The 14,445-nt window shown below is 45.6% G+C and overlaps 1 long non-coding RNA gene across 1 annotated transcript in view; it reads right to left on the bottom strand.

The window, feature by feature from the left end:
• The window catches only part of LOC142047088 (uncharacterized), a 39,484-nt gene extending 25,159 nt beyond the window's left edge, over nucleotides 1-14,325 (bottom strand). The window contains exon 1 of the long non-coding RNA XR_012656238.1: nucleotides 13,810-14,325. This is a non-coding gene — a long non-coding RNA (uncharacterized LOC142047088). The remainder of the gene's footprint in view (nucleotides 1-13,809) is intronic.
• Between the last annotated feature and the right edge of the window lie 120 nt (nucleotides 14,326-14,445).

The raw sequence follows: 14,445 nt of genomic DNA on the forward strand, positions 1-14,445 counted from the left end.
TGAGGAGCACCGGCACAAAAGCGCAGTGCTCCGGCAGCAAAGCACAGAGCGGCTGATAACCATCATGGAGCGCCCGGCGGACTCTCTCCAGGCGCTCGCAACCATGCAGGTGGAACACTACTGCACCCGCCACCCCTGCAACCCTTGTCCCAAAACTCTTTCCCTTGTGCCCCCATGTTACCTCCAACCCACATTCCCCAGCATCTGGGTTCTTACTGCCACCAGCTGCCTCCAACACCTGTAGCTTCACCACTCTTACCCCCTGCACTCAATCCCCATCACCATGCAGTATAGCCATCCTGAAGTGCAGCACTCATTGCACAGCACTCCAGATAGGAAGGCTGAGTATGATAAGACATATGCAAATCTGTGATTGTACCATTCCCCAACCCACCCCCTTCCCTCATCCCACACAGCACAGTGTCATGCCCTTTCTGTTTCCCAAGCAGTTGTGTTTCTTTTCAATAAATGGATTTTTTGGCTTTGAAAACATTCTTTATTATTGCATAAAGTAGAAGATACCTTAGCCCAGGAAACCAACAGGCACTGCAAGTCAGCGTAGCAAACACACATTCCTACTAAAATTGGAACCACTGCACTTCACTCCTGTGCAGGGCACTAGACATTACTGGTGGCTTTCAGCATCAAATTGCTCCCTCAAGGCATCCCTAATCCTTGCAGCCTCACACTGGGCCCCTCTAATAGCCCTGCTCTCTGGCTGTTCAAATTCAGCCTCCAGGTGTTGAACCTCCAAGTTCCATACCTGAGTGAATCTTTCACCTTTCCCTTCACAAATGTTATGGAGGGTACAGCATGCAGATATAACCGTGGGGATGCTGTCATCGGCCAGGTCCAGCTTCCCATACAGAGAGCATCAGCTGCCCTTTAAATGGCCAAAAACACACTCCACAGTCATTCTGCACCGGCTCAACCTGTTGTTGAACTGCTCTTTGCTGCTGCCAAGGATCCCTGGGTAGGGTGTCATGAGCCACAGCATTAAAGGGTAAGTGAGGTCTCCAAGGATCACAATTGGCATTTTGACTTCCCTTACAGTGATCTTCTGGTCTGGGAAAAAAGTCCCAGCTTGCAGCTTCCTGAACAGGCCAGTGTTCCGAAAGATGCATGCGTCATGCACCTTTCCGGACCAGCCTGCGTTAATGTCAATGAAATGCCCACGGTGATCCACAAGCGCCTGGAGGACCATAGAGAATACCCCTTCCAAATAATGTACTCTTGAGGCTAGATGGGCTGGTGCCAGAATTGGAATATGCATCCCATCTATTGCCCCTCCACAATTAGGGAAACTCATTTGTGCAAAGCCAGCCACAATGTCATGCACGTTACCCAGTGTCACGGTTCTTCTGAGTAGGATGCAATTAATGGCCCTGCAAACTTGCATTAACACGATTCATAGGTAGACTTTCCCACTCCAAACTGGTTAGCGACTGATCAGTAGCTGTCTGGAGTTGCCAGCTTCCAGATTGCAATAGCCACCTGCTTCTCCACCATCAGGGCAGCTCTCAATCTCGCGTCCTTTCCCCGCAGGGTGGGGGCGAGCTCCTCACACAGTCCCATGAAAGTGGCCTTTCTCATCCAAAAGTTCTGCAGCCACTGCTCGTCATCCCAGACTTGCAGGATGACGAGATCCCACCACTCAGTGCTTGTTTCCCGAGCCCAAAAGCGGCAATCCACAGTGATGAGCATGTCCTTGAATGCCACAAGCAATCTCATGTCATATGTGTTACTCGAGTCGATATCATCGTTGGAGTCCTCACTGTCAGTTTGGATGTTAAGGAGTAACTCGACTGCCAAATGTGACGTGCTTGCAAGACTTGTCAGCATATTCCTTAGCAGTTTGGGCACCGTTCCTGCAGACCGAAAAGGTGGACAGACCATGCCATATAAAAACTGTTGAAAGATGGTGCCAAATGTGGATGGAAGCAGAGGGATTGCTGGGATGCAAAGCAATGCATCATGGGGCACTGGGACAGGACCCAGAATGCCCCGTACCTCTGCCCCCTTACCACAAGCCACAGCGCCAGAATGGGAAGAGGTGCTCTGTGAGATAGCTGCCCATAATGCACTGCTACCAATGCCGCTGCAAGTGCCGCAAATGTGGCCACACCAGTGCTCTGGAAGGTGTCAGTGTGGACAGACTGCAGCGCTTTCCCTACTGTGCTCTACGAAAGCCCTCTACATTTGCAAGTGTAGCCATGGCCTTAGATTGCAACTCATTGAGTGCATATATTTGCTTGCTTTAACCTGTAAATAACTTTCTTATTTATGTTTCCTAGTTAATAAATCTTTAGCTAGTTTGTTACTGTATTGGCTACAGGCGTTGTCTTTAATGTAAGATTTACAGTACCAATTGATCTGAGGTAAGTGACTGGCACCAGAAGCAACCTGAATATTTTGTGATTTTTGGTGAAAATGACCTTTTATCACTAAATCCAGCTTACAGAGTCGAAGGGGACTGTCTGTGACTCCATGGTAAGACTGTTATAGTGATCCATGAGTTCACATTTGTCACTGGCTTGGTGAAATCTAATTATAGAATTTATTACCTCTAGCTTGGAGTATCTGTCCTGGTTTTGAAAGTCTGCCCTGAGGTAGGCACTCATGGTCATGAGCCACTTCAGACAGTGTGACAACCACATTCCAACAATGACAGACAGTATCTTTATCATGAGACCAACTCTTCCTCGTGTGTTTCTGTAAGAACTGAGATCATGTGAGGCACCTGAGCTAATAGTCTCCTCCTGATATAAGCAGGAGACAAGGGCTAGTGACAGGCACTCTCAGTGAGAGGTCCTTGGCTATCCAATTTGCTCCCTCTCCTGCCTAAAATCCAGACAAACGTCTAGATCTACCTGTTTGCCTATGCTTTTTCTGGAGAGGGATGGGATGGGATGATTAGGTGCTGACTGAGGGGCAGTGGAGACTGGGTTGGGAGAAGTCAACTAGGGTTTGGAAGATATTGTTGTAGTTCAGTGTTTTTTCTCTTGTATGATTTACAGGCCAGGTTGAGTGCTCCATATTAATATTTTATTGGAACTGCTTTATATAAATGTGATGTGCCTAGAACCTAGGACACCTGCAGTGAAAAATATGAATAAAAAATAAATCATCCACGGCCAATGCAGATCCTTAGATGGTTTGTGGATGTGGCCTGACACCCCACAGCTTATTTCACAAAGGGCTCTATAAAACCTAAGGAACATGTGATATGGTACCAGATCCTCACATGGTATAAACCACTATAGCTCAAGTATCAGAAGGGTAGCCGTGTTAGTCTGGATCTGTAAAAGCAGCAAAGGATCCTGTGGCACCTTACAGACTAACAGACGTTTTGAAGCATGTCATGCATCTGACGAAGTGGGTATTCACCCACGAAAGCTCATGCTTCAAAACATCTGTTAGTCTATAAGGTGCCACAGGATCCTTTGCTGCTTTCACTATAGCTCAATTCTCGCCAATACCAAACTACGTCAAATTACACCAGCTAAGGATCTGGCTTTTAATTTCTCCCACAACTACTCTCATATCTTCAGGCCAATTCAGTGAACTCCCTATGTTCTCTCACATCTTTTGACATCTACAATATGCTTTCTAGCATCTCTTATCAATTCCAGTCATTCCGCTGAGCTCCCCTAGCACGTCTCAAACCTTTAGCTTCCTTTGCTCTTCTCTCAGCATTTAAGTGGTCAAAAACAAATATTTTTGCCAAATTTGTCTGGAATTGGTTGAGCCTGATTTGGAATTACAGAAGCCCCCAAAAATGCTGTGGTTTTGGATCAGCTTTTTAGCTCTTTTAAGTAAACAAACAAAACCCCACTTTAATTTAGACACACAAGTTCCAGGCCATTATTGCCAGAATGCAGATGAAAGGCTTTGGGGTATTAAAAAACAAAATCTAAATAAGAAGCAGCAGAATTCAGCAGAATTAAGAGTGGGGCTCTGCCTGCCTTTGATATGACATTCCAATAGAGTGTTCCGGTTTCACCCAGAGTCCAGTGCATATAAGCAGGTTTCTAAATAAAGTGGAGAAAAAAATCCACTCACCAGTCTGACTGTTCTTTAAATGACAATGTTGGAGGGTTAAAGTTGGTGAGCAAATTTGAAATCCATGTTAAAGTGAGCAATTGCATAAAACTCTTCCTCAATGTTGGTACAGTTCATTGCACATAGTTTCATATCACTAGTCCATCTGTGCTAAATACTCAAAGTAAAGATAGAAAGGTTTCAAAATAAATGGCTTAAAGTAAGGGCTTGGCTACACTTGCAAGTTGCAGCGCTGGTGAGGGGGTTACTGCGCTGCAACTTAGCAGGTGTCTACACTTAAAAGCTCAGCCAGCGCTGCAACTCCCTGTTTGCAGCGCTGGCTGTACACCTGGGTCTGCTTCCGGTGTAGCGAGACCAGCGCTGGCATCACCACGCTAGGTACATCAGGTGTAGGACACCTCACCGCACGTTTTATTGCCCCATGGTATAGAACTATCCAGCATTATCTTTTCAGCCTCTCTGTCACACAACTCAGCAACCACTGCCACGGGCCAGAGCCTGGAGAGGAGGGAGGTTTAGAGGAAACCCGAGAAGGAGGCACTGGCAAGCGTGTCGCAGACCCCAAGTCCATGCAGCAAGAGCTAATTTCCACCCAGAACGAAGCAGACCAGTACAGCTGCGGACGGAACGTGAGAACCAGCAACGGAAACCATCCTGGTAAAGAAGCTTTATAAGACAAAGTTGGAGCAGGGGGCTAGGCTGCCTTCAACATCGCCAAAGTGGAAAAAGCCGATTGATTTTCCCTGTAGCTCTGCATTTCCCACAACCACAGACAAAACGCCCCATGGCTCACCAAATGGAAACAAACCCTCACACCAAGCCGTGATGGAAACCGTCGCTCTGGCTGCCCCCCACTACCTGCCGGTTTTACAAGGAGCTGGATGCGATACTGGGATGTAACCCCACTGCCAATCCTAGGATCATATCGGACAGTTCACAGCCTGGAGACCAGGGTGAAGGGGACACAGAGGGGTGATGTCCCTGCAGACTGCAGCCAGGAGCTGTTTTCTACCCAGGAAGAAGCAAGCCAGTCGCTGGGTGCTACTATTGAGGAAGGATCAGAGGAGTCTGTTCCAGGTAAGAAGCTTTTATTACAAGGATGCAAATGTTTTGGGAGCAGGGGGGCTATGCCTAGATGTGGAATAGCCCATTGATTTGATCTATCACGTCGTGGTAATCTGCCTCTGTAATCTCTTCAAAAGTTTCAGCCAGAGCGTGTGCAATGCGCTTCAACAAGTTTATGGGGAGAGAAACTGTGTTCCTTGTCCCAGCCAGGCTAACACGTCCGCGCCATTGTGCCCTGAGGGGTGGGGGGATCATGGCTACACACAGGGAAGCTGCGTAGGGACCAGGGCGGAATCCACATAGCTGTAGAAGGGTCTCCCGCTCCTCGCAGGTGACCCTGAGCAGCGAGATATCTGGAAGGTTACAATTCTGTTGAAAATGCAGGGATACTGTTAAGTGCTATTTCCCTGCACCTGATCTTTGCATAAACCCCATGGCTAACAGGGAAAGAGAGAGGCAGCCTGAAAACCCCCACCCTGCCCCCCTTTGAGCCGTGTGTGCAAGATGCCTTTCTCTGATTTCCCTGTACCTGATCTTTGCATAAACCCCATGACTAACAGGGAAAGAGAGAGGCAGCCTGAAAACCCCCACCCTGCCCCTTTGAGCCGTGTGTGCAAGATGCCTTTCTCTGATTTCCCTGTACCTGATCTTTGCATAAACCCCATGGCTAACAGGGAAAAAGAAAGGCAGCCTCAAAACCACCACCCCCCGCCCCTGTGAGCCACCTTCCTTTCCCTGGTGTGCTGCATGTGTTATTTCCCTGTAGCAGAACCAATCAGACCCACCTTTTCCCCAGTGATCCAAATGGCTTTAAACTCACCATGTGCATTCGATCTGCTGCAGTGTCCAGAGTGTGGTATGTTCACACTGTCTGAGAATGATGGTACAAATACTCTTAAAAACAAAGCTTCCTCTGTATTAACATTTAAACTCTTTTTTTTTTTTAAGTGACCTTGACTACATCTGGAGCAACAGATAGTTCTGAAAGGCTAAGAAACTTAAGAAAGAAGCCTAGGAAATCGAAGGAACAGCTTGTGAAAAGCAGTCATGAATATGTTTTCCAGCAGAACAGAAAAAGTTACAGCATTGGCGGGAAAAACGTAGCATTAAGAAGGATCAGGCAGCAAAGAGAACCACAGATCGGCTGCTAAAGCCTCATGGAACGCCACACAGACCTCATGCAGTCAATGGTAGACATGCAGGCAGAGCACTACCGTGGCTGCCTCACCCCATCCCAAAACTCAGCACATTGTGCCCCACTGTTTCCTCAAAACACCCATTTCCAGCATCCTGGTGCTTACCACCACCAACTGCCCCCACACCAATACGTTCACCTCACATCCATGATAACTGCGACCCTTACCCAATGCACTCAACCCCCATCACCATGCAGCATTTTAATCCTCAAGTGCAGCAGGCAGTGCATAGCCCTCAAGGAAGAACATATTCAAACCTGTGAGTGTAATGCTCCTCACCGTACCCCCCTTCCTGTTGTATGTACTGTATTTTTAATAAAGGATTTCTTGTCTTTTAAAGCAGTTTTTTATTACAAAAAGTGTAACATACTGTACCACAAGTGAAAAATAGGAACTGCAAATCAATGAAACCACTGCAGGTAACTGCTGTGGGCACTGCACTAAACTGCAGTGGAAGGCACCCAACATTACTGTTGGCTTTCAGCCTCAAAGTGCTCCTTTAAGGCATCCCTAATCCTTGAAGCACTGTGCTGGGCCTCTCTATTAGCCCTGCTCTCTGGCTGGGCAAATTCAGCCTCCAGGCGTTGAACCGGAGGCCCATTCGTCACTGAAGGTTTCACCCTTCCCTTCACAAATATTATGGAGGATACAGCACGCGGTTATAATCGCTGGGATGCTGCTTTCTCCAACACGTGTAGCTTCCCGTAGAGACTTCTCCATCTCCCCTTCAAACGGCCAAAAGCACACTCCACAGTCATTCTGCACCGGCTCAGCCTGTAGTTGAACCGGTCCTTGCTCCTGTCAAGCTTCCCTGTATACGGTTTCATGAGCCAAGGCATTAACGGGTAAGCGGGGTCTCCAAGGATCACAATGGGCATTTCGACATCCCCAACTGTGATCTTACGGTCTGGGAAAAAAGTCCCTGCCTGCAGCTTCCTGAACAGGCCACTGTTCCGAAAGATGCGTGCATCATGCACCTTTCCAGGCCATCCTGTGTAAATGTCAGTGAAACGCCCACGGTGATCCACAAGCGCCTGGAGAACCATTGAGAAATACCCCTTCCGATTAATGTACTCGGATGCCAGGTGGGGTGGTGCCAGGATAGGAATATGCGTCCCATCTATTGCCCCTCCACAGTTAGGGAAACCCATTTGGGCAAAGCCATCCACAATGTCCTGCACATTCCCCAGAGTCACGGTTCGTCTGAACAGGATGCGATTAATGGCCCTGCATACTTGCATCACCACTATTCCAACGGTCGACTTTCCCACTCCAAACTGGTTTGCGACCGATCGGTAGCTGTCTGGAGTTGCCAGCTTCCAGACTGCAATAGCCACCCGCTTCTCCACTGACAGGGCAGCTCTCAGTCTCGTGTCCGTGCGCCGCAGGGTTGGGGCGAGCTCAGCACACAGTCCCAGGAAAGTGGCTTTTCGCATCCTAAAGTTCTGCAGCCACTGCTCGTCATCCCAGACTTGCAGGACGATGTGATCCCACCACTCAGTACTTGTTTCCCGAGCCCAAAGGCGGCGTTCCACGCTGCAGAGCACGTCCGTTACTGCCACAAGCAATTTAGTGTCAGCAGTGTCAGCAGCATCTATTTCATCATCTGAGCTCTCACTGTCACTTTGGAGCATAAGGAATAGATCAACTGCCAGACGGGATGTGCTGGCAACATTCATCAGCAACATCCTAAGCAGCTCGGGCTCCATTCTTCCTGAAATCACACGCGGCAGAATCACAATGGCACCAAACGGCTGAAAAGGGAAAGCGATGCACCACGGGTCGTTGGAACAGGAAGCGGAATGACCCGCACCCTTCCGTCCCCTTCCCACAACCCCCAGCAGCAAATTGGGACGAGGTGCTCTGTGGGATAGCTGCCCACAATGCACCACTCACAACAGCGCTGCAACTGGTGCAAGTGTGGACACACTGCAGCGCTGGCCATACACAGCTGTACGACCACAGCTGTAACTGCCAGCGCTGCAAAACTGTAAGTGTAGACAAAGCCTAACAAATACAAACTTTGCATCATTCCAGAAAATCTGTGTTTTCTTGCTTCAGTCAGCTTCCTTTCAATACTCATTAAGGCAAGGATGCTCTATGCTAATTCAACAATAAATACTGAAAGTCTAGACTTCAGCTGAAGGAATAACATAAATCCACTTGAATGTCCTTGCTCTTAATTAAGATACTTGCCATCCACACCTGGTTGCCTTTTGGAACAGTAAATTAATAACCAGTGTTTATCAAGAGAATACAAACATTCCTTTAAATACTTGCTCTTTGCCTTCGTTGTACTTATCTTTCACAAGATAGCTATCTATCGTTTGGTTTGAACCCCTGTGTTCAGTTTTCAGCAGGGTAATACCAGTGTAACATCAACTTAAGCATGTGGAAAAGTAATCTATATTAATGGACTATATTCTCATTATGAATATGAACCCCATCTAGTGGTCAAAATATATTTATATAAAGTAAGGCAGGCCAGCGCACACAATACTAAAAAGAATACTCAAAAACTAAATCTCAACAGCCTCTAAACTTAAACAGAACAATCCACCAGTGAATTCAAATGCAATGTTAGAATTTTACAGATAGCGTGTCTTTCAAAAAGGAAGCCTAAAGCTTAATTATGGAGGATGAAAAGTGATTTTTGCATGTGAATTAGGATACAGTACTCAGTACAGGCAAATGCACAAATACATCAGGACAAACTAAAGTACTATAGATCTTATGTCTCTAGGAAAGGGATGTTGGCCAAATTTTCAAAAAAAGGGCATCTAATGTTTGGCTCCTAAATACATATTTAGGCACCTAAATCAGTGGCCTGATTTTCAAAAGTGCTGAGCACTCAGGCACTCCCACTGACTTCAAGGCATTTTTGTGCTTTTAGCCTCCTCAAATTGTTGGGGGGCTTTTTTTTTTTTTTTTTTTTACCCTTTTACTTTTCTGTCCTTTTTGCATGAACAGAGAGTAACAATACCTAAAGTTCAAAGGTGCAAACAATTTGATGTTTATTGGGGTGAACTTTGCCACTCACCTATCCAATGTGATGCATCTGAGTCACGGCACCAAGATGTTAGGGGGCTTATTTTGTTACCCTTTTACTTTTCTGGTCCTTTTTGCATAAACAAAAGGCAACAATACCCGAAGTTCAAAGGTGCAAACAATTTAATGTTTATTGGGGTGAACTTTTAGCAAGCATAATTTTAGTTTTTTTTCTTAGTGTTTCCCTTCCCAGCTCTAACACCACAAAGTCTTGCCTGTGTTCCTGTTCCCGTTCCCATTCCCACCCCCCTTAGCAAAACAATTTTAATTTCCCCACCCCCATTCCCTGTTCCCATTTCCCCCTTTCTTCCTAATTAACTGCAAACTATATAGTAAAACTCATGTTTTGCTTAGCTATACCTTAACCAATTATTTTACTAAAATTTAACTAACCAATCCTAACATATTGTAACATAATTATTTAACCAATTATATTCCTTCACCTTAATTGGTTTACACACAACAAAATTAATTATACAGCAAACAAAAACAATCACAAAACCAAACAACAATTATACAAACAATAAAAAAGTAAAAACTACAGTAATAAAACAATACAAAATAAAAATTTTACACCCCAGCTGTTAATAAGTTCTTGCCAAACAAAATGCTATCAAACTAAGTTTTCTTTAAATCTTTTAGGCTCTTCCCTTTCTCTAAAGGTAATAAATCAAATCACCATTCTAACAAGGGCAAATTGCCTTATTTCAATGTAACTAGTTTAAAATGTAAAAATGTAACCGTTTACTTCCCAGCTTATGGCTGCCTCTGCTGCTTAGCCAAAGGCCTTACTTAGCTTTAAAAAAGGGCCTTTAACTGTCATGGTAAAAAAAGGCCCTTACACCGGCAAACAGTAATTTTAATTCTTTCTTTTATACCTCTATAACTAGCTAAGTAATAAAAATACACCTAAATTCTTAAAGTACATGCCTTTGCAAACAGGCCTAAATATCTATATCCTAACACAAATACATTCTGCTCGCTTAGAGTGAATTTCTGTCACTCCCTCTCCCCTCAATCATCTGTGCAGTTCCCCTGTGCAGTAAGCCAGGAAATGGAGAGGCCATACCAGAGGCTACGGAGCATGTTGTGTAGACTATGGAGTTGATTGCCATAGCAGTCTATGTATCGTAACACATATGAAGGAGAAAGGGTGGTGGCTGGACCAGAAGAGAAGTGAATAGTAGGTCTGCAAAATGCCCACAGCCACTGACCACAAATCCTGGATGGAGGATGCAACCCCATGGGCAGAACTAGCGATCCTGCAGTGGCTACATGGATGTCCAGTACCCTGCCACCAAATCTGATAGAATTTCATCCCACAGTGGTAATATATACACATCACTTGCATTGGTGTGGATGGCCTAATTCTTGGGATTCTGGGCCAGTCCATGTCAGAGTGGGAACTCTGCTACCCTTTTACAGAATACAGTTTGCACTGCCCAGGTCTTCTGACTGGTGCAGACAGGCCTCACCCTTCTCCTGGCCTTCCAGCTCTGAGGAGTCACTACTCCTACAGTGCTAAACTCCCGTAGTCCTTTCACACAGAGTACATCTGCTCTGCAAACGAAGGTGTGATTGCTGCACAGGAAGGCTTACTTGAGCAAGCTTTAATCTCGCTGACGTGGATAACAATGGTAGTGAGGACAGGGCAGCACAGGTCATTCAGTCCAATATAAACCCACTGTGGACTCTGGTATGTACTCAGCTTGCTGACCCTCACCAGGATCCGTGACCCTATGTTGTCACTGCTACTGTTAGCTATGCTTACTAGATTAAACTAGCATGACTATGTTAACCTCACACCTTCAGCGTAGGTTTCTACATCTTTAGCTATTCGCTGGTGGTAAAAGCAGGATTTTATACTCTAGGTGGGTCAGCCAGTAGAGGGAGATATAATCTCATATATTTAGATGAAGATTGTAGCGGGATCCTTCACATTGCCATTAGGGTGATTTCAAAAACTTCTACAAGCATTTCTCCTCTTAATAAATTAATAACAATAGCACAGACTGATGTAAGCAGAGTCAGGATGAGCTGTACCCTGACATCTGGTGGTGAATTATGGGAAGTGTGGAAAGAATGTCAGGAATGTGAAATCTCAAATATTTGCATAGGCACGCCTACCCCATCCCAGACTGCCAAGCTGTGGGACTGCTTTGTGAAGAAATGACTCAAACCTCACGTGGGTAGTACTCTGCTAGAAGGGACATGCGTTCCAAAAAACCGTGGGAGGAAGGTTGGGACAGGTATTTTGCCTGGGGGTGCAGTGCCTTGTGGAGCCAGAGCAGCCAGTGGTATCCCCTCCTCTCTCCACTGTGGAATGTCAGTTGATTTTTTTATTCCCTTAAGAGCCTCTAGATACGGTTACTGAACTGAACTCACTACTTGGGCTAATGTGCACTACATGGGCTCCCCTATCTATGTGCTGAAATCACTAAGAGTTGAAACTCAAAAAGTTACTGAGCTGGGAGCACTTGAGTGCTGTGCTAAACTAGTGGGGGAGCCTGAAGCGTATTGCGGAACAGAGCAGCTGGTGGATGTGAGCAGTTTGTGGGGATGGCTGGAGCAGACCAATGGACAGCTGGGGGAGCGGAGGCGGCTGCAGAGCAGCGTAGCTGTTGGGACGTGTGGAGCAGCCCACAGGTGAGGGAGCGAGCAGTGTTGCAGGGACACTGGGGAGCAGCTTCACGAGGCAAGCTGTTCAGAGCGGAGCAGTTTATGAGGTGCCGGAGGAGCAAGTGGGCAAGCTGAAGGCGGAGCAGTTCGTGGAGAAGGCGGAAGCAGAACCCACGGAGAGGCAGGGCAGTTGGCCCTGGACCATGTAAGGTGCCCCTTTCACCCAGGCTGGGGGGAGGGATCTCTACAGATAGACTCTTGAATTCTGGGGTGGCATTGACCAGAGACTTTTGGGTTGTTGGACTTTGGAGTGATTGGACTTAAGACCCTAAGGGGAAAAGGACATTGCCAAATGTATTTGGGGGTGGTTATGGTTTGTGTTATAACTCGTTTGTGGTGTTTCTCCAATGGGATGCCGCATTGATGCCTTCCTTTATTAAAAAGATTTTGCTACACTCAGACTCCGTGCTTGCGAGAGGGGAAGTATTGCCTCCTAGAGGCGCCAGGAGGGTGTGGTATGTAAGTGTCCCAGGTCACTGGGTGGGGGCTTGAGCCGGTTATGCACGGTGTTATTGAAACGGAACCCCTGGATACTGAACCTGGCCCTTGTTGCTGCCAACTCAGAGGGGCAGAAGGGTTACACTATTATGTGCATTTCCAATGTAAAACAGAGTCTATAGAGCTACAATAATTTAAAATAACGAGTCTTCAAAATGATTGTTATTGCTAATAATTTTTTAATATTATAAAAAAATTCTTTTACTCTCAAACTGTTTCTTCCACCTATTTTGGGTAAGTTATATTCAGTAATGTATTAGTCGTTGCTTAATTATCCTTAAGAAGTCTTATTAATATGTATGTATGAAGATCTATCTGGCAGGAATGCATTTTAATGATGTCGCTGAAAGGCAACAAGCTATAATTTCAAGAAGAGTATTATGTCATGACTAAACAATGGCAAACTCATTAGAGCAGCCCAGAAATAGTGTGCTGGGTGGAAGTAAAAATTCAAATCCATTTTAATTACAATCTTAATTAGAAAATGTTTAGACATCTTGCCTGCACTGTTAGAAAATCAAATGATTTAGAAATATCCCTGCTGGTAAAAGTGTTTAAAAATGTAGACTACAGCTTCCAGTCCCATTATGGGCAGCCTGTGTAAAACCCAAATATGAAAGGAACAGTTGGAAACTAAACATTAATTAGTCTCAATCAAACTTAGAATTTTTAAGTAACTAAAACACAAGGCCTACAGTCTCAGCAGAAAATAACTAGAAGCTCCAGTGCATAGGCTGTAATGTTCCATATAAGTAAATAACAGTCTACACTTTAAAATTAAGGACAGCAGTGATTTTCAACCTTTTTTCATTTACAACGCCCCAAAAATGTTACATGGAGGTGCAAATCCTATGGAAATCTTAGACATAGTCGGTGGACCCCCAGAGGTCCGCGGAACACAGGTTGAAAACCACTTATATACATCATATGTAACGGCATCTATTTTCTGTACCCACTATGGGTGCTTTACCTTTTATGTAGCTTTTTGTGATGCATATCTGCTGCTTCTCCTAAAGTAAATCACCAACACTTAACACAACCTTACCCAGTGCTTTCTGAACAACCCCACTAAATCTAAGGAGGCAGCATGCCTAAATACAAACATAAAAGGGCAAGAAGAAAATAGAACAGCAAGAGAGCTAATGAAGGGAGAGAGGCTGGGGAGAGAATGAGAAGGAAAGGAGGGAACGGAGAAAAGAGAAGCATAGAAGACCAGGACAGGAGAAAACAAGAACCTGGGATTCACAGAGAGGGTACTTACCAAACCGTCAAATTGTGACACTATGAATAGTGAGGGGTATCACAGAAGGATGGATGAGAGTTCAAGTGTGTCACTGAAACACATAGTGAAATCCTTCATGTAAGATTTAACTGCCTTGGACTGAATACAAAACAATGCAAAAAAAAATAAGTGCAACTTAGCTGATCTGTACTTGAATTGGCAAGGGGTGAAATGGAAAAAGGAGACAGAGGAGGGCAGTGAGTCAGAATTAAATAGGGAGAGAAGGGAAGAGGGAACTGATGGAGATGGCACAGTGAGAAATAAGGCAACAAGAATTTGAGGTGGGATAAGAGGAGACGACAAAAGAAAACAGACACAGGAAGAGAAAAGGACTCAGAGGAGAACAGATAAAGAGGAAAAGCAGGTGGAGACGGAGGCAGAGCCAAAAAACAAAAGGCATTTTAATTGCCCATGCAGAGACCTCTGCAGATCAGGCCAGGCAATAAGAAAAAGTGAAGGCAGGCTGGCTTCCTCTGTTACCCATGCTGAACATTTGAGAGAGACTATCACACATCTGCCACCAGCTTTGCTGGGATGAGGGGTCAGTTTGTGGCCGAGCAGTGGGAGATTAGAGGTAAAGGCTGGGGGGGCGGGGTAGTTGGACATGGCACCTGC

This window comes from Chelonoidis abingdonii, chromosome 7 (assembly GCF_003597395.2).
Source record: "Chelonoidis abingdonii isolate Lonesome George chromosome 7, CheloAbing_2.0, whole genome shotgun sequence".
NCBI lineage: Eukaryota > Metazoa > Chordata > Testudines > Testudinidae > Chelonoidis > Chelonoidis abingdonii.